We start from the raw sequence: 19,171 nt of genomic DNA on the forward strand, positions 1-19,171 counted from the left end.
GCCGTGTGCCTGCATATTCACACGCTGCTGCTTACTTCACAGCGAAGAACCACTGCAGGATGCAAAAGCCTTTTGTGGCTGTACATGCTTAAAAGGTCTGAGACTAGGTCTGAGTTCAGTAACTGTGCTACATTAATTCTTTATAGACATGTTACAGGTGTGGTATGTGATTTTTATATGTACATGGTTTAAGTTGTAAAAACATGTTAAGACTAGGAGCAAAACAGTATCTGTGAAAAAACAGAGAAAAGCTAAATACCTCACAGTTACTATGCCTAGGTGACAGAGAAGTGTTCAGAAACTTACCCACACAAGTGCATGAAATTATGAAAGCTGCTTCTGCCATTTTGGAAAAAAACATATGTCATGAAATTTCACATTAGGATGTTGTTGGGTTTTAGATTATGAATGAGTAAACAAGAAGTTCTGCTATTGAATAGCTGTTTTAAATGCATTAGTAAAAACATAAAAAGAGTTTTATTCCTAGAAAATTATATCAGTATGGTATTTTTATGAGGTATTAATCATTTATTCTTAATGCAGAGTCCCATATCAAATTGCATTCTGCTGACAAAACTTGTTCTCTTTTGTATATAGACCAACATGGGTGCTTAACTGCTGAATTGCATTTTATTGCAGACAATTTTATTTTGTTCAGGAAATTAAAAAAGTATAAATCCTACCATTCTCTTCCTCACATGGGTTTTTCTGGGTGTGCATTTATTCTCTCAGGACTTCCCCTGTTTTCTGATGGAGTAGGGTGTTTTTATCTCATTTTTAGTTTTTGTCATGCATAATCGAGGACCCCAGGCACTAGAATGTATTTTTTTTCTCCACCAGGGAAATGTTGTGAAATTTGTTCACTTGTGCAGTTTCTGAATGTTATTCTCATTGTCTCCTTTTCTTTGTGAAACTTAGTAGAGCAGTGTTGGACACAGCAAACAGTTCTACATTCCTGATCAGCTCTCTTCAAATACACTTCTAAGGTTTTATTTATTTGCTTAGAACCAAACAAGAATTTAGGAATATGGCTAAAGAAAATGGAAAAAAGGAAAACAGGACATGATGGCATCCTGCCATGCTGCAGTTGTAGTCCATTTCTGGCTAAGGCTGAGTCCTGGGACTCCCTCAACTTCCCACTCTTCACCCTTGACTTTGCTTTGTAAGTGCAAATTCACATTTGCTGGGTATCAAATACCTTCTGCACTGAAGCTACATAAGACGAGTAGACATAAAGGTAGAAGCTTATCAACTATGTGGGCTTTTTAAGTTTTTAAAGTGGAATTAGTGACCTTGAAGGGTTGAATCATGACAATGATTGATTCAATGAATATTGTGAAAGTGCTTCATTCTGCCAGCTCCTCATTCTGAAAGGCAACCTGGGTTGTATAAAGAGTGTACAAGATCCATCTAGCCCTATGTTCTGTCTCTAAATTGGCCAGAACCAGGCACTAAGGAAAGTATATGAAACAGGCATAAATAGTGGTATTTTCCCAGTATGTGTTTTCCATATTTTTTTCTTTCTTTAATCCTCCACCTTTTAAACCAACACAGTCCAAGAGCTACTTCTCTTTTCACATTCTCCACCCATTCACAAACTTTGTTTTCAAGGTTAAAGAAGTCTGGGAGTGCACTGTTTGTGGTAGGCGTTGTTGAAATGATAGAAAATATTTAGAGGCAAAGACAGAACCCAGAGGATGATGAGATGAAGAGAGGGAATCTTGTGCTTTCATGTTCTTAAAACACTAACTATGGCCTGGTGCCCTTAAAATGCTAGGGTTTGATGTGCTAGGGCTGTATCACTTGTTTCCCAGGAGGCATCAGCATCTCATGAGTCACACTTGAGAGGCAGGAAGAAGAAAATAAAGCAAATAATTTTATTTTCAGAAATTGTTACATGCTCCCTAAAGTCTAGATTATTGCTTATTTTCCAACTTTTTCTTTCATCGTCACTGTGTACGTAGTGTCTCTTACTGGCCTTGAACACTTCATGTGGTTCATTTTTAAAGGAGAGGAAAAATGGAATTTGCTCCCAGACTTTGGTTTTATGTATCCAATACCATGTAAATTCAGATATGAGCACAAGCTACATTTTAATTTTCTTTTTTAGTGAAAAGAATGTATAAAGGTTTTGGAAATGAGTCCTTTGAGCTTTTCTACTTCTGTCTGTTACTGTTCATTGTTCATCATGTAGTGGGAACTCACATTTTGATCACCATGTTGCCTGTTTGACCAAATACTGTCATAAAATTGTACAGCACTATTATTTTCTTACGGCAAATTTAATGATAACTGTAGTCAAAATCTTCTAGCAGTAGAAATTGCTAAATTTGTATAAGCTTTATAAGAAAAATTGAAGGTTATAAGGCAAAAATACTTGTACTTGTGTTTGTGATTGAGAAAACAGACTTCTCCTAATATTTTAAAATACTTTTAAATTAGTGCATATCTAATTTCCTCCATTTCAGAGCAATTTACTAATCTGGCAACTGTGGATATGTTAGAATAGATTTATAAATCTAGTAAAAATGCAATAAAACCTTTAAAATTAGCTCACACATCTGCAAGCATATGTGGCTATTAGGTAAGCCTTGCCATGCATCTTGTGCTCTGTAGTTTGATGTAAAATATTCTATTGTTCCATGAGGCAAAGAGGAAAAAAACTAGCATTTATTTTAGTGGCCATCTTTTTGGGGGGGAAAGTAGCATATGGTGTTTTTATGTATGTTCTCTTTGTTGTTTCATAATGCGTCAAGTATTTTAGTGACTTACAGCACCTACTAGCTAATCAGCAAGTTGAAAGCTGATTGAAGAAACCTTCAGCTTTGCAAAAAGAGGGTGTTGGGTAAGTCATCATGTTCTACTGTGCTTTACTGAGGGGATGGCTTTAGGGGAACTGCTGAAATTTTCCTAGAATAATTTGAGTGTCTTTTGTATCCTCATGAAAAGCCTTTACAAATGTACCACTAGCTACATGATCTATTGTAAAAGTGCAGAAGTTTTTGTTTTAGTTTCTAGTGCAAAAGTTGCATTTAACTAGTAGTTATCCTGTACTTTCAGGGACAGGAGGCTTATATTTAGATTGCGAGTTAAAAGAATACCTGCAAAAATTGCTGTTTCAGATAGACGCTTGTCTTGATCTACTATTACTTTCATTTACATTTGTCTGGGTTTCACACTGCAGATGGCATAACCATTAGCATGTCTTATGTAAAACAGAAGAAGAAAAACATCCCTTTTGACAAGCTTGAGTACCAATTGTGGTAGTGATTTTACTTTCATGTATAGATATCCGAATAAATGTATTTGAAACATGTTTATATATGCCATTCATTACACTGATGCGCCAATTGAATGGACCCAATCAGTACATACATTGATTAATGACATATTGCAAAATAGCTATGGAGGGTTTGTGACCAGAGTTGAGGGTAATGTTAACCTGAATATGATGAGATAATAGCATTTACTATTTTACTGTGCATCCAGTAAAATATTGCTGTAGTAAGATTAAGATTTTTGTAGTGCCATTTTTTGTTTCAGAATATTTTTCTTTTCTGTAGAATTGGTTATAATAGTAATCCACAGTGAAGCTTACTAATTGCTTTCAAGGATTTCTCTCCTTATCACCAAATTTCCATAGTAGGCATAACAGGAAAAAAGGTCACCTTGGCTCTTAGAACATGTAGTTAGTTCCTTTTCCTAGGGCAAGAAGTCACTGTCCTTAGAGCCACTGAAGAACCTGGTATCATCTAGCATGAGTTTTAATAGTGACAGCTTTATTTTCATGTAACATTTACAGTCATGAGCAAGAGTTGGGGTTCTTCAAAAACTGTGAGAGCACAATCATAACCCAAAGGTAAATGCTGTCAATTTTCTGCTGTTGATGGGTATTCATGTACAGCATTGCAATTATTTCCCTTCCAGGTAGGCAGACTCTATGCTTAGACTATCTGTCCATGATACACATACTGTTGTTGTCTGCATAGAATGGTGATATGCACAGTTATAATTCCATTTGTTTGCCTCGTTGTTTCTATTCCCAGTAATGTCTCTAAAGGAGTAGTTTTTTTCACAGTCAGACTGTGAACATTATGTCAATGAGAATAAATATATAATTATCTTCAGCCCCATAGTTTAATATATCTACAATTAATTGGTTTGATATTTTTTCCTTCAGGCTAGGGGATTTTTTGTTTCAACATCAGTACAAATGCATTCTATAAGAGGATGGCATGTCATGAAATCATGACTCCTGGAATCAAAGGGTTAAGCTCAGTGTGTACCAAGCCAGTTGTATAAATATCATGCTGTATGGAGTGTTGAGTTGTTATGGTAAGCTTTGTTTATTTAGCATAAGCACTTCACTGAAGTGTAATAATTTGATAAAATTTGGGAAATATGTACACTTAAGTTTAATTACTTAATTTTTATTTCATTGGTGAATACCATCAGAAGAACTGTTTTTTTTAAAAGACACTCAAAATGCAAAAATTTAGCATGAAAAGATATTCACAGTCTCTTTTAACCCACTCTCCTTGCTTTACTCTCTCTAGTTTGGTCATCTCCCTTTGGATCTTCATATGGGCCTGAGTTTAAAATTCATTGCACATAATAAATAAGCAAACATATCATTAATATTGTAACCTTTAGTTACTTTTTTAAAACATATATAAGGACTTGATGAGAGATGAGAAATAGGGAATGTGGGAAAAAAGAAGCAAACCCCACTGCTTTTAAATTATATCCTCTGATTTAATGCACTTTGACTTCAACCATGCATGCTTAATATCAGTCAAAAAGTGCCATTTTAAAAACAGAAAAAAACTTGTTATGGTTGGAACTTAGATAGTTTTCCTTGCATTACATTGAACAGAAATACAAATAAATCTAACTGGTTTAAAACTCTTTTTTCATAAACTGCATGTTACATATTTCTGTTTATCTAATGCATGCTGCTAAGCATAAGAAGTAGGAGGATTTTGTACATGGTAGAAAACACTGATATAGAAAGATGCAAATGTATAATATGTAGTGTAAGGGGAGAGTAGTGATAAACAGTCTTTCTCCCTCTCGAGTATAATTCTAGAGGAAATGTGTGGCCTACATATAAGCAAACATTGAGGCTTGGGGTAAATTAAATTTGGAAGATAGCTGCTGGAAAATCATAAGTCCCATTTTCCCTTGTAAGTCTGTTTGGAGGAATATGCAGTTATCCTCTGACGTGCAGAAATTTGCATCAGTAATACCCACTCTAAAGACAAGGATAACCCCAAGAGATGGAAAGAAGGCAAGGAGTTATTTTTACGTAAGGTGTAGGGGGAAGGGAAAGGAGAAATATCCATGTTCAAGCTTATATGGTGTAGAAAACAGGAGTTCCATTAAGGAAGAGGTATAAATACAATAATAAAGGAAAAAACTCAAGACATTGTTTCTTTCATTTACAGTGGAAGTGTCAGTGTCACAAACTTGCTGGGAAGTTCTTACTTATATAGATAGAACTTGCTCCAAAGACTTACATCCTGTTCTTGACAAGGTTTCTGCTCATGAAAACCCATATTTTGCATCTTGTTGCTGTAAAACCTTCTAATAACAGATTCACTTTAAATCACATTTTGGTCTGAAAATTTCCAGTATTAAAATACACCTCTACTATGAAAGTGGCACTAGTTAGTATGGTTTGCTTTTTAGTTTAAAGTATATCTGCATCACCTTGAGGTGTTATCTCTTACTGTCATTTTCAGGAGGATAAATAATTCCAGCTAACCTTATGTGTGATCTTTGTAACATGGGAAAATTTTAACTAGCACTTTTCTAACAGAATTTAGCACATAATAGATTCATCTGTATCTAATGGAGACAAAAAACCCACAAACAACTAGGTGATGCAGAGATCACCTCTTTATCCTGACAACATACTTGTAATATTATAAAATATTTTGGATTCAGAGGAAAGTATTATGCAAGTTCTGTTTACAGGTATTAAATGTGCAGAATACTAATTAGGATTATTATGTGATCAGCGATTTCAAGAGGCATTTTAATGTTGAACACATGTCTGTGCAGAATCTGATGTGTCAATCTGTTACTATGACTGTCCAGAAATTATCACCTGCATCACTGGAATGTCTTTCCTTCCCCCTTTCTGTTTTGTTGCTTCTGGTACTTCTGGAGAACTAGGAGTAGAGGGAGAACACACAGTCCAGTTCTTCATTCAGATTCAGAAGGACAAACCTTCAGAGAAGTGTCTAGGTCTTTTCAGAGCAGCTTTTATATGGCAGACCAGCAAACTCATCCTTCTCCCACAGCAGAATGTGCAGCCTGTCTGACACCAGGAAATAATGCTGTGTATGGGATGAGTGGGCTGTTTTTTATATTCTGAACTACGGGAATCCCCAAGGACTGCAGGGAAGTTGATTTGCCTTCTTGAGCAGCTGGAAGGCTCTGTCCCCCTGCTGTCCCTCGCAGCACAGCAGCACGCAGGGCTGTGACTGCTCCTCGTCGGGCTGTGTGAGTGGTCCCACTGCAGAGCTGCGAGCTGGAGGCTCCCTTGAGCCGCTTCTCCAGGCTCTTGCAACAGGTTGGATCAGCCTCATTTTCTTACCAGCTGGCTCGTTGCCCAGAAAAGCTCATGAAGAGCTGAGAGGGAAAGTGTGAATGGTTCCCCACTCAGTGTGCAGCTCTATTAATGGGTCTGCTCCCAGGCAGGGCCCTAATTATGCCAGTTTAGGATCGCACCGCTCAAGCAAGGCTCTCCTGATACTCTTGAATTTGAAAAACACATTAGTGTACGTTGATTTAGAAATTACCAAAGCAGAAAAAGCAACTAAACAAAATATTCTATGAATGCTCTAGATGAGGGGTAGATATTTCAGAGCTGTTGCTAGTTAATTTGTTATTAAGGAAAGTCCCACCCACCCCACCCCCCCAGCCAAAGGTTTTTCTTTCATCAGGGAATTATGAAGTCAAGAAAATTTTTGGACAAAACAAAAGTTCTGTGACTAAACAGTGAAGGTTTTTCAGTTAATAGTAGCATAAGCAAGTTTGCATGTGAAATTTCAGTTTCTGTCCCTGGCCACTCCTGGCATTCCTTGAGCTGATTTCTTCACATACTTTTCAGATTAATTTTGCTTTGTGAATTGAATTCTTTTCTTGACATATGCTAATTGTTAGACATTATTTTGTGATGTCATATTTGTCCAGTTGCTTTACCAAGCAAGCTGACTGGGGATGTGAGGAGCCAGCTAATCAGGAATCTGAATGTATGCCAAGATCAACATAGGTGTTAATTTTAGTTTGCCATCACTGGGGATGTATACATGTAAAGCTGTGTTAAAAAGTGTTAAAATGATCCAAATGATCACACAGTATGCACTAATGCTACAGAAGAAAAGCATGTGTCCTGATGAAAAAGCAATCACACAGTCTGGTGGAAAAGCATTTCAGCCCATTCTGTTGTGGAAGGATGTTAACAATTGCCACTTTGATGTTCTAGGTCTTTTTATGCCTTCTTATGCTTCTAATATTTTCTTGAGACAGACAGATGAAGGTCTTATGAAATGGAATTAATGGTAAAAAATTTACTAAAAACTACTTCAGTGCTTTACTACTTGATTATGTGAAACTTTGAAAAGCAATTGTATAATAATAATATATACAAAAGGAACTGTACCGTGTTTCAGCAACATCAATATGCTTCAAGGATCTTACCAAGAACTTGAAGTATAAATGAAGAATGACATTTTCCTACAAGTGTTCACAGTAAATCCATTTGTTCAATAAATATACTTTCTGTCTAATAGGAAAGACTGCTTCCACAGTATTGAGGAGAACCAATACAGTAACCCAACACACGAGAAAAAAATATCAAAATCAACTCTGTACTGGCAGAAGTGATTCCTAAATTGATGCTGCTGTACTTTAGTGTGCAGATATCTATGGACTTGATGCTTAGGAATAATCAAATTTCCAAATTCAAGTAACATATTTCTTAATAGAAGATTTAGGGTGAAATCATAGATAAAACAATTTATATTTCTGTTTTAAGAACAGAGTAGGACACCAAGAAAATGCTCATTTTAAGAGCATAGTATCTGAAGGAGAATTAATAATGCAAATTCAGAGAAAAATTATGGTTGATGTTGCTGTATGCAGAAAAATATCTCTTGATTAGAAAAGGCTGAAACCATACTATGAGTAAGGAAGAAAAAATGCCAAACTGTAAGCCTTCTGTGGTAAGAGGGGGCATGTATTTCACCCATGAAAAACAAAATAGGAAGATAGGTTTTACAGGAGGGCTGGGCTGTTGCACAGGATTAATATCTTTCAATATTTAATTTAGCAAGTAAATTCTAATAAATGTTAGAAAATACAGCAAAAAAAATATGATCATTTGCTTAAGAACTGGTAAAATTTTTTTTTAGTCTTATGTCTATCAGCTAAATGAAAAAGGAAAAGAGAAACTCACTGTATGATCATGAATGACCAGAGATAAAACATAGGTGAGAAAAATCAGATATTATCTTAAATTTAAAACCATGTTTCCATTTAAAATAGGGAAATACTAAGTTTCAGGTTTAAAAGAGATCTTTGAGATATCATCAGGATTAATGGAGATATGAAATCCACCTAGTTACTAGTGGCTTATTGGTATATTAGAAATGTACTCCATATAGGTTCTGCTGAAAGATTCAGGATTCTAGTACTGATGCCCTGAATATCCAGGGGTGAAGGTATCTCACTGTTCTGACTGTGGCTGATCACTTGGCATGCTTGCTCTACACCTACAGTGAGGTTGTGTAAATTCTGGATACATTTTTATGCTATAAAAGTACTAGAGAGTTTCCTGCAGAAGTGGTGAGTACAGGCTGAAACGTTGGGATTGCTCTGCGCAATTTGAGTCAAGAAGGAAACTTTAAGAGTGAAGAAATATTTGTCATATTTCTTTAAAAGAGTTTTAAATATGGTAGCGTGCAACTAAGGTAAGCATGAATGAACTATGGAAGACAAAGATTTCACTATGCAGAGAAAAGAGTTCTGGAGCAATGTTCTAGTAGAAGCGCTGGAACCAAGAGCTACCCCCCATACATTCTGCCTGCTTAAAGTTACAGCTTGACAACTTAGAGGGGGATTTACGTGATTTGAATTAGAGTATTAAAACAAACTAAAACTCAGAAAATCCCTTCTAGTTCTGAAGTGTTGTGGTATTCTTTGTTGTCACTGTTTTCTTAAGAAAGGTAAAGACTCATTGAAGATATTCTAAAGGGATTGTAATGGCTTCTTAAAGTTTCAGAATTTACCTAAAGCACCCCAGAGAAAATGATAGTTTATTATTTTTTAGAAATAATTTTTATTTCCTGCATATTTACATCCTCTTGCATGAATAGAAAAGACTAAAGATTAGATAATAACTGACATCTAGTAAAATTCAGGTAGCATTCTAAAAATCCACACCATTTCATCTCTTAAAATTCCCTTTCAGTGACTGAAAATGAAAGATAAACCACCTGAAACCATTTCAGATATTTTAATCCTCATTTATTAGGTTACAATAAAGCAATTCTGTGAGCACAATCTAAGTAGCTGTAGCTTTCCCATAATTAATATGTTTAAGACTTTTTCAGGCTGTTAGATACAAAAATGTATTGACTTCATAATTATCGGTAAAAATTCTAAGAAATACCACCAAATTAATAAATATAGACATTTTTAATAGGAAGGCATTGATTTTCATGGCAATAAATACACTGAAACAAGAGACAGAATTTATTAAAAATCCAACCAATTTGTAAAATATGTTTTCTTCCAAAAATATCCACTTCCAGAATGTTTTAGTCTTTATAGTCTTTATAATGTTTAGTCTTTATAGCTGAATGTCTCATAGTACCTGAAAATAAAATTAATTAGTCCAACAACCCCCTTATGAGATCATTATTATTGTGACCATTTTAAGGTCTTGAATATACTATGACCCAGTGAGTCTCAGTGTCAAGATTAAGAGAGGGGACTCTTTTCCACATTAAGTAAAGTCATGCTAATTTAGAATCCAAAAAATAGTTTAGTCTAGAAATTTTTAGGGTTTTTTTCTGGATGGGGAATACTTGTTTAAAGTTCTTTGAGTATTCAGTCGTTGTAATTGGGCTGGTGGGGTAATGCAGTATTCAATTCATGGCTCTAGAAGCAAATAATTATAACTTTGTATATTATTCTTTAGAATATTTGTAGTTAAGAAACTTAAGTGCAATTGTATGAGCCTTAATAGCTTTAATAATAAGTGTCCATAGAGATGTATCACCAGCTGTTAAGTCTGCTTTCCTGATCCTCTGGGGTTTTGGTAACATTGCAAAGGTAAATTGTAGTAGTGAAACATGCCAATTGATTATAGGGGTTGAATTTTCAAGACAAAATATTTATCTAAATTTGTTTGATTTATTGGATATTTTTGGTTTTTTGATTATAAATATAGTACGTTGCTAGAAGTGCTTTTAGAATTATTTGATAATACTTTATTATATTTGGACTCACTTTTTAAAGTGAAAACTCCAAGTAATTTAGTGATAGCTGTATTAGGACCCCTTCTTGTAGTTTAGGTGAGATCTAACATATCAGAGATGCTGTTGCACCACATGATTTACACAAAAATTGGTTCTCAATTAAACCTCTGTGAAATGGCAAAGATTTTAGGAAGAACTCATAAGCAGAGTCCTTTTTCAGAGAAGAATCCTTGCTATTTAAGTCACTTTTCCCTCCCCTGTAAAACTGTCAACAGAAATTCTAAAAAGATTTTGAAACCTTTGTTTCACCCTGCAGATCATTTTATATTTTTCTTGTCTTTTCCTTGGTGTTTACACATCATTAGCACAGAGCCTTTGGAATGGTGCCACAAAAATGGTGAATACATTGTTCTTCCTCTCTTCATTCTGGGACATTTATTGTTGTGATTTTCATTTCAATACATATAAACTTTATAGTTTCACTAGTAATTACTAGTTTTAAATGTCTTTTACACAAGAAGGGTATCTTTTATGGAATCAAAATTCATTTGCTTTCTCTCTTAGAGAAAAAACTGTGAGAAACCTTTAGTTTTGACAAATACTGGTCTAGACACTTGGCTAGACTAGCAGTCCATGATCAAATATCCACTGTTTTTAAACTTAAAATGCATTAGATTTCATCTTCTGTATTGATCTCATTGTTAGGATGAAACTTTAATTTTCATCTTACTATTGGAGATACAAAAGCTTTGTGTTAGAGATTTGGGTCTACTTGTACTATTAACTGTACAAAATGTTAATGTGAATCAGATACCCAGAGAGCATTCAGTGCATTCGGGCACTACTAACAGAGTGCAAGGAGGGAAGAGGAGCCACAGAAACCCACAGAGACATGCATCGTTGACACGCCTTTTCAAGTGGGACTGAACAGCAGCAGCTAGTTTATACTTGTACATCTCTGACTGTATTTCATGCCCAACTGTGTGAGCATAAGGAGTAGGTATATATTATTCACATTTTTAAGGGAATACCATAATCTGTTGCCTCAAGTTTCTAATATTCCTTGGTAAAGGAAAAGGAGATATGATCCATACAGAGCCAAAGGTATCTCTGCTCTTTTATCGTCCCTCCAGCTCTTGTAGTTCTTCTGAGGGTCCACAGGATCTAATTGTTCTCTATTTTGTGGACTAAAAGACATTAAATTAAGCTGAAAGGATGATGTAGGTTTTCAAGCAACATATATCCAAGTTTGGGAACACATCTCAATATTCGTCTGCCACTGTGCTTGTTCTCTTTGGGCACTGAGTGTTGACCACTGTTAAAAGCAGCACAGTGGGCTAAAGGACAATTTTGTGTCATCCAGTTTCCCAATTTTCTGTCTTTCCAAGCAACTTCTAGAAGCCAATATGTTTTTCTTCTGATGATGTGCTTTTGACCATTCAAGTGGACTTGACTTCCCTCCAAGAACAGTCTGGTTTCACCAGCAAACTTCATATTTCACAAGCCATAGTCCGTTGGACTTGTCACAACTGCTTTTAGTCGTGCTTTTCAGAGGAAAACCCCTAAAAATATCAAACCTTTCCCAGTTCAGCCTCTTAATGAACAGTTCTCTTTGTGACCCAATGCTGACATCAGGATGATGCAGTATGCATTTTACTAGCCGTAACTACTTTCCATGCTGGTGAAAAGATTGGATTAATACAATTAAACTCAACGAAAATAGTTAGGCCCTCAAATGATTTCAAGCAACATAGCCACTTTCTAACACCACAGAGTGAATCAGATGCTCAATGTGTGTCATGCTCTGAAAGTGATTAAAAAGGGGCCTTTGAAAAGAGAAAGGTACTACCTCAATTCCATTGGAAGTTCCATGGCACTTCCATGAGTTTGTGTCTGTGTTATGGCTTTGGCCATGCAGGCAGTGAAGCCCAGACCTTCAGATTCCTGGTCCTACATACAGGACCTCAGTGTCTCTTCCACCATAAGGAAAAGGGATCTTGCCTTTCATGTCTTCAGTTCCCATACCAACAACCCAGTCAATAAAAAAGGAGAGAAGCATTCCTTAGCATTCCTTAGAAGTGAGGGAAGCATTTTAAAAACCCTCTACGACACAATTCTTAAGGTAGGTTGCCTTCTTTTGATGTGTCAGTCCATCATCTACCATTCAGTTGGTGAAAACAACTGTGAAACACAGGATCAAGCTAAGTTATAACCTAATTTTAACTTTATTGCAGGGTACAGTTCACATATAATCTCACATAAATTGCTGCTATGAAAATAGGCAAAATGAAATTCTGTTATTGACTGTCCTGTTCTGAAATAAGCTGAATTTCAATTTTGTAGGAAGTTAAATAAGTGCTAAAAGAATGTGACAAAGAGTAACTTAGTGGCAGAACAGAGACTTAGCTTGAGAGAATATTTATGTCAATATGAAATTGAGGTATTTTTGTTGTATTTCAGGTACTTTGCTTGTTTCTGGGTATACTGCTTTCCTAATTAAAATATCAGGTATACATTTAAAAGCTATTTGTTCAGTGTAAATCTTCCATATGTTCGGTGTCACAGAGAGCAATTTTACCCCCTCTGATTTTCTTATGGGTCTGAAAAAAACAGCAATGAAATTGTACTAGAAGGTGGTGGCAATTAAAAAAAAATATTTTGTGTTTCTCTTTTCCTAAGATCAGTGTCTATGTTTCTGCTCTCTGAGAGATCCAAGAGAGGCAAAAGTACTTGATATGGTTATGATAAAATGGCTCACCTTAAGTGTAAGACATATATGAAAGATTAGGGTAAGATCTTACACCTAGGAGGCCATTTATGATTTACATCTCTTATATTGAGGCTAATTTTAGATAAATGATTGTGCTAGTTTCTGCTGATCAACTCTCCCTAGTGTAGTCATCCATCCCACACTTCCTTTGATAAGAGTGTTTATCATTGTGAAAAAATACGAAGGGAACTGAAGACCTCTTCAGGAAGAGTGGGTGCTTTTATACCCCTCATACAAAAGTGTGTGTACTAAACTCCACAGTGATTGCTTTCAAGAATTTTTTAAATTTTAAAATCACAGTACAGTTTTGCATTTGAAATGAGGATAGATGAACAAATTGATGTAGGTATCATATTGTGTCATTTGATGTTCATATCAGGTTTTTTAATTTAATGTTAAAAGATTTGCAATATGTTGGACATGTTATCTAGCTTCCATGTTATTACATTGATAGATTATTTTAAAATACATTCAGTGTGATTTTTGACTTTATTATTTGTTCTTTAGCAGAACCTTGATTTTTAGTAGTGTTTAACATCATTGAGTGCTTTTCTTCCCAATATGGGTATTAAGGATGTGCAAACATTGGTTTAATGTGCACAAGCTGTTTAACTTTGATCTTTCTTATTTTCTTTTGTAAGTTTTGTGTGACACATATGATGCCTCAAGATATAAATATTAGTTGACATGTCTATCTGCTTGGGTAGGACTACAGCAAATAGTGAATGCTTCCATTTTCTTCCACTACATCAGCACAGAGAGTTTCTGAGTTATTTGACTCAACATCAGGGATGTTTCTTAGTATGCTTAAAACCATGCTCAGCAAAGGCTGATGCAGTGTCTCATCCAGTCAACCTATAAATAATGGTAAAATATGGAATTTGTTTTATTTCTTTCTAGCCTGGAGAGGCTAAGTATTCAGTGAGAAAAAGGAATAGGAAGAAATTTCCCAGTCCAGCATCCTGCTAAGTCACCTAGAAAGTACCAGACATCTGCATCAAAATAAATTGTTCCCAGGAGTTAGACAGCATGGCCTCTGCTTCACATTGTAGAAATGTCTCTCCTTTACAAAATATTTTTACCTTTTTGTTTGTTTTACAGCTAAATGATAGTTTAATATTTTATTAAAGATGCATATCTTTAATGATAAAAATTCTCAAAATAATTTGGTTAATTTTTTGCCCATTTTAATTTCTGATGACAGTGGTCCTACATATTGTCCAGACTGCTTGTCATTTGCCTTTGCTGCAGTTCCCAGTTGCTGACAGTTAAGATCCCCACATGTTTGCTCTGTTAGTCTAGAACTGAAAAAGCATTTTCAACTCTCCTTGGTGTGACAGCTTCAGGCAGATGCCATGCTCTTTTCTGCACTGTAAGAATCATCATAACATACAATGTTATCTCTACTACAGTATAATTTTTATATAAAATTTTTTTCACTTTTTGATAGGCACCAGAGGAGCTGGCTTTCTGTTATAAAACATCTTTGTCTGGCTAATGTTTCAGTATCAGAATGGCTGAGATTGTTCAGAACTGGCCCTCCAGTTCATATTTATTTTGATGCTAAGAATTGTAGAACTACTGCAGTATTTGATGATGGATCCCATTCGAAATGGATATCCAATTCGAAACACTTGTTCTGAAACACAGAAGGGTCTCATCTGCTTTTAGTAAAACCATCAGTTTAGAGGTTGTAGGCAACACCCTCATAAGCAACACAGTATGGGTTATTTTTCCTGAGAAAGCTGTGGAAAGAAGAACATTGTATGCCTGTGCTGCTGATTATTCATTGAAAAAGAATTTACCATTAGTATTAATATTGAGCATTTTGCATTGGCATTATCCTTCACGATCATTGCTGTATCAGGCATGTGTGATGTATTCAGTTATTTCCCACATGTGCTGCCTTTCCCTCATCTTTCTTTCAGTTTGACTCAGTTTAACATTACAGAATGGGGCCTAATGACAGTCAGAATGCATAGGAATAGAGTCAATGTCTTAAATTACTCAATTATTTCTTGTTTGTGTATCAAAAAGGAGCAGCATACATGTAGGAAGAATGTGTCGTTAGTGTGAACTGTCATTTTGAATTATCAGTCAACTGTGGTTTTGTTGTTCCTTTTATGCTGCTGGTACAAAACACAGTTTTCTAAATAGTGGAAAGCACTGATTTTGCAAGAAAGTGAAGTGGTGACCATTCAGTCCTTTTTTGCTAAGAGCCATAAGGATTTCATTGGTACACTTTTATTGTGCTGGGTGGTGACTGCAAATGTTTTTAACATATTTCACAGGAGGTGTATCTAGTACAATAAGCTGTAAAATATTAAATTTTTCTGTGCTGTTCATCTAGTCATGGAAATTAAATGTTCATTGTTATAGGAAACAGAGTAAAAAAAAACCAAAACAGCAAAAAAGGCAATTGATCCTCTATATGTTATTGCTGATGAATAGAAATTGTCCAACCAAAAATATTTTTTCTGTGAGTTCATGTAAATTCAAAACAAACATACAAACAGAGGGAAAAAAAAAACTTGATGAAAAGGATTCGTGTGTTTGTGTGACTCAGTGGCATATTCAGATTATGTGGTGTGATTTGTTCTGCAGCTGCTTCAAATTAAGAACAGGTGGAGACTGGAGACTATGCAAATATTCATATTAATGTAATTGTCAAATTGGTGTGTTTATCACTGTGCCTTTAAAGAGTAGGCCATACTCTTATTTTACATGTAAATGAGCTTTAGTCTTCAGAGCTACTATTGGATAATGAGCTTGAAAAGGAGAAATTTCCAGCATATGGTGAAACCTTTCTAAAATGTGACATTTTCTTGTGTAGCAATTTATTTTATATATATTGTAAAAGCATTTTGTAATCTGCTTTGTTCTCTTTAGAAAAATATATCCATGGTGCAATTTTAAAATCTAACTCAAAGAAGGAATGAACTAATATTTCTTTTTTCTTTTTGTTTTTTTTGACTTTGCGTAAACCTTTAGTAAGACAACTTTTTATCTTCTTCAACCATTTACTGTATATTTACAAACCTTCAGAGATTTTAGGCCTGATTCACTTAAATCTTTAAAAAGTATACATTGGAGAGAAAATGTGTTTAAAAAGGATTTTATTTTGCAAGACCACCTCTGTTTAAACAATCATAAACTGGGTCTCTGAGTTAAATATATGTTTTTAACCATTATTTGCCTCATGTTCCTAGGATGCATAGATATATAAATGTTCAGCTGGCTTTTGTGTTCTTTTTAGATCAGAGAGATTTAGTATCAAAGGATGTCCAAAATGAAGAAATGATGGGAAATTTTTATTTTCTTGTAGAATGGACCTAGTTAACAAAAGTTACCCAGTTTAAAAATCAAAGACCATTATGAATCTATGTATTAGTGAATTTTCTTCCCTATATCTTTTGCATATGGTGTGGATTAATAGTAATGTATATTCTGTTAATAGAAAACACTAGGTACTTGAGGTTTGTATATGTCTGCAGATACAGGACAATTTTATATATGCTGTCAGTGGGGTAGGTCACATATCTGAATCTGAGGTTTATGTGCTGTGTGGGATTCTTTGGACTGGGAAGCTGGGCCAAGCAGTTGACAAAACCCATGTGTCTCAGGAAGCAGAGGCTGAGGGCACTGGCTTCCAACAGCTGACTACTGGGTGAACGAGACTAGAACAAGGTCTTCCTGCTTTTCTGAATCCTATGGCTGTGGCTCAAGTGGGTTTCCTATTTATTTGCAGGAACAAAAAGAAAATTCAGTTTTGATTTCTGGATATGTTTCAGCAAAAAAGTAAAATCTATAGTTACTGGGTTCCATGCAGAACCCAATGACATCAAATTTCTTACTATTTATTATCATCAAAGCACAACTGGTAACTTATGAGAACAACCTAAAAGATAGGTGCAAGAAGTTTAAAGAAAAAAATTCTTACTTTATGAGAGGTATGTTTCTCTAAAGCATCCCTCAAGAAGAATAACTCTGTGTTTAAGAAGTGGCTTCATCCTGTAGCAAATTATTTAAAATTGCATTTATTTCCATGGTGCTTAACTGGTAACTGTTTGCTTCACAGCCTGTTTGCTTCTTATGAAATCTTTCATTCACTTATTAGAATGCTCTTAATGGAATACAGACTATTTAAGAAAGAAAAGATTTGCAGGAACTTCATTATGTATGCAGAAGATGGTAAAGCTTTTCTTTAGGGTTAGCTTGGCTGTATCACTTTACAGTACAACTGTCAACCAGATAAAACAGCACCCTCCTTTTCTAATTGATTTGAATTATATGCATCATTTCAGTAGGATGCTATTGTGGGGCTCATTATCTTTGCATTCAGAAAAGTTTTTACTTCTGCTTGACTGCTTGCTGTTGGAGGTGTTTGCATGCAGAAATGTCATTCATGCTATGCAATATGGGTACCTTCCAGGATCACTTAGAACTCACCAAAGTTATGCTTCTATCTCAGAAATCACCAAAGTTATGCTTCTATCTCAGAAATAAAGATGCAACTTGGACAGTGTGGACTTGGACATTTCTGCACAAAGACAGTGTGCATTAGGGAACTGTGTGATTCTGTCGCCCATGTAGAGACTACTTTAAAACAGATGGCCCAAGCCATCTTGGCTCTATTAAAGTTCTCACAGAGTTCTATGGAAAGTCTTTTGAGATTAGGAAAAAAAAGCCTGAATACATGAGCAACTAATAGTGAATTAAAAACAATACAAAACAAAAAAAGTGCCTTTCAGTGACCCTCATCACTAATATTTTTTTAATACTTCTTGTATATAGAATATCAGCAATTTCCTGGGCCCCACAATAAATCATATAAGTAGAACTGGATCTGAGCATATTTGCATCCCATTTATATCATTGTAGTTGCCTAAGTCAGGACCACTGCTGTTTACATGCACAGGTCATGGTGTTTGTTTTCTCTTGGAGAGAAATTTTGGGTGCAGAAGGGGATGACATTTTGCTTTTTTGAGATTGGCATTGACAAGAGGTGGCATAAATTGAGGTTCACAGACTGGTAGTTGCCTCAGCATACGCATTACCATTTAATTAGTCTTGCTCACATGTGCAGAATTAAATCATTCACTGACTTGGAATCAGGATAATTCTGATGCCCAGCTAAGACTGGTGAGGGCCCTTTTAGGTCTTTTAGTCTCCTTTGCAGTTGAAAATAGTCCATCTCCTCATGTAACCTGTAAATACTACTGGGCAGATTCTCTGATGTTGTTAAGAATCACCTGGCAAATGAGACATTAGTAACACTTTTGATTACTGTTGCACTTTTCTTGTAGCATATGATAGCTGTGGTCCTTGATGAAAATCTATCCGTGGTAGTAACGCCTAAGGAAATGTGAAATGGGCATTTCATGGACCTTTGTGTAGCATATCTTCATTGACTAGGGAGCTAGACCCCACCACAGCATTGATCTAACTGTCCTAGAGGGGAATTGAATTTTGAACCCCTGAAAAATGAACTGTAGACATATATAATTGCTTAAAATTAAAACAAAGGATGTAGTGTAAAGTCAGATAACTTGATAATTCATTATGCCTTATGGAAATCTGCTGATTATGAGGTGTACAGCATGCATTCATATCTATAAATACACACAAACAGGTTTTCTTTCTTTCTGGAATAACAATACATGTGTTACCACTTTCTTTAGCGTTTATTTTCTTTATCAACTCAGGAAATAAGATAAAACATTTTGTTTGTGTGAGAGATGATATTTTCATTCAGTTCAAGATTTTCCTGTGCCTATATTCAGTTAACATCTCCAGTTTCTGTCTTATTAAAGGATCACTATCTTGTAATCCTTTTATCTTCTTTGCATTGCTACTCTTCTTCTGTAAAGGAGAAAAAAAAATACTGAGAGAAAGAGAAAGTGATCTG

At 35.3% G+C, this 19,171-nt stretch overlaps 1 protein-coding gene across 1 annotated transcript in view; it reads left to right on the forward strand.

Annotated features, from left to right (window-relative positions):
- FOXP2 (forkhead box P2) overlaps nucleotides 1-19,171 on the forward strand; it is a 283,948-nt gene that overhangs the window by 166,893 nt on the left and 97,884 nt on the right. The window lies entirely within an intron of this gene.

This window comes from Ammospiza caudacuta, chromosome 5 (genome assembly GCF_027887145.1).
Source record: "Ammospiza caudacuta isolate bAmmCau1 chromosome 5, bAmmCau1.pri, whole genome shotgun sequence".
Lineage (NCBI taxonomy): Eukaryota > Metazoa > Chordata > Aves > Passeriformes > Passerellidae > Ammospiza > Ammospiza caudacuta.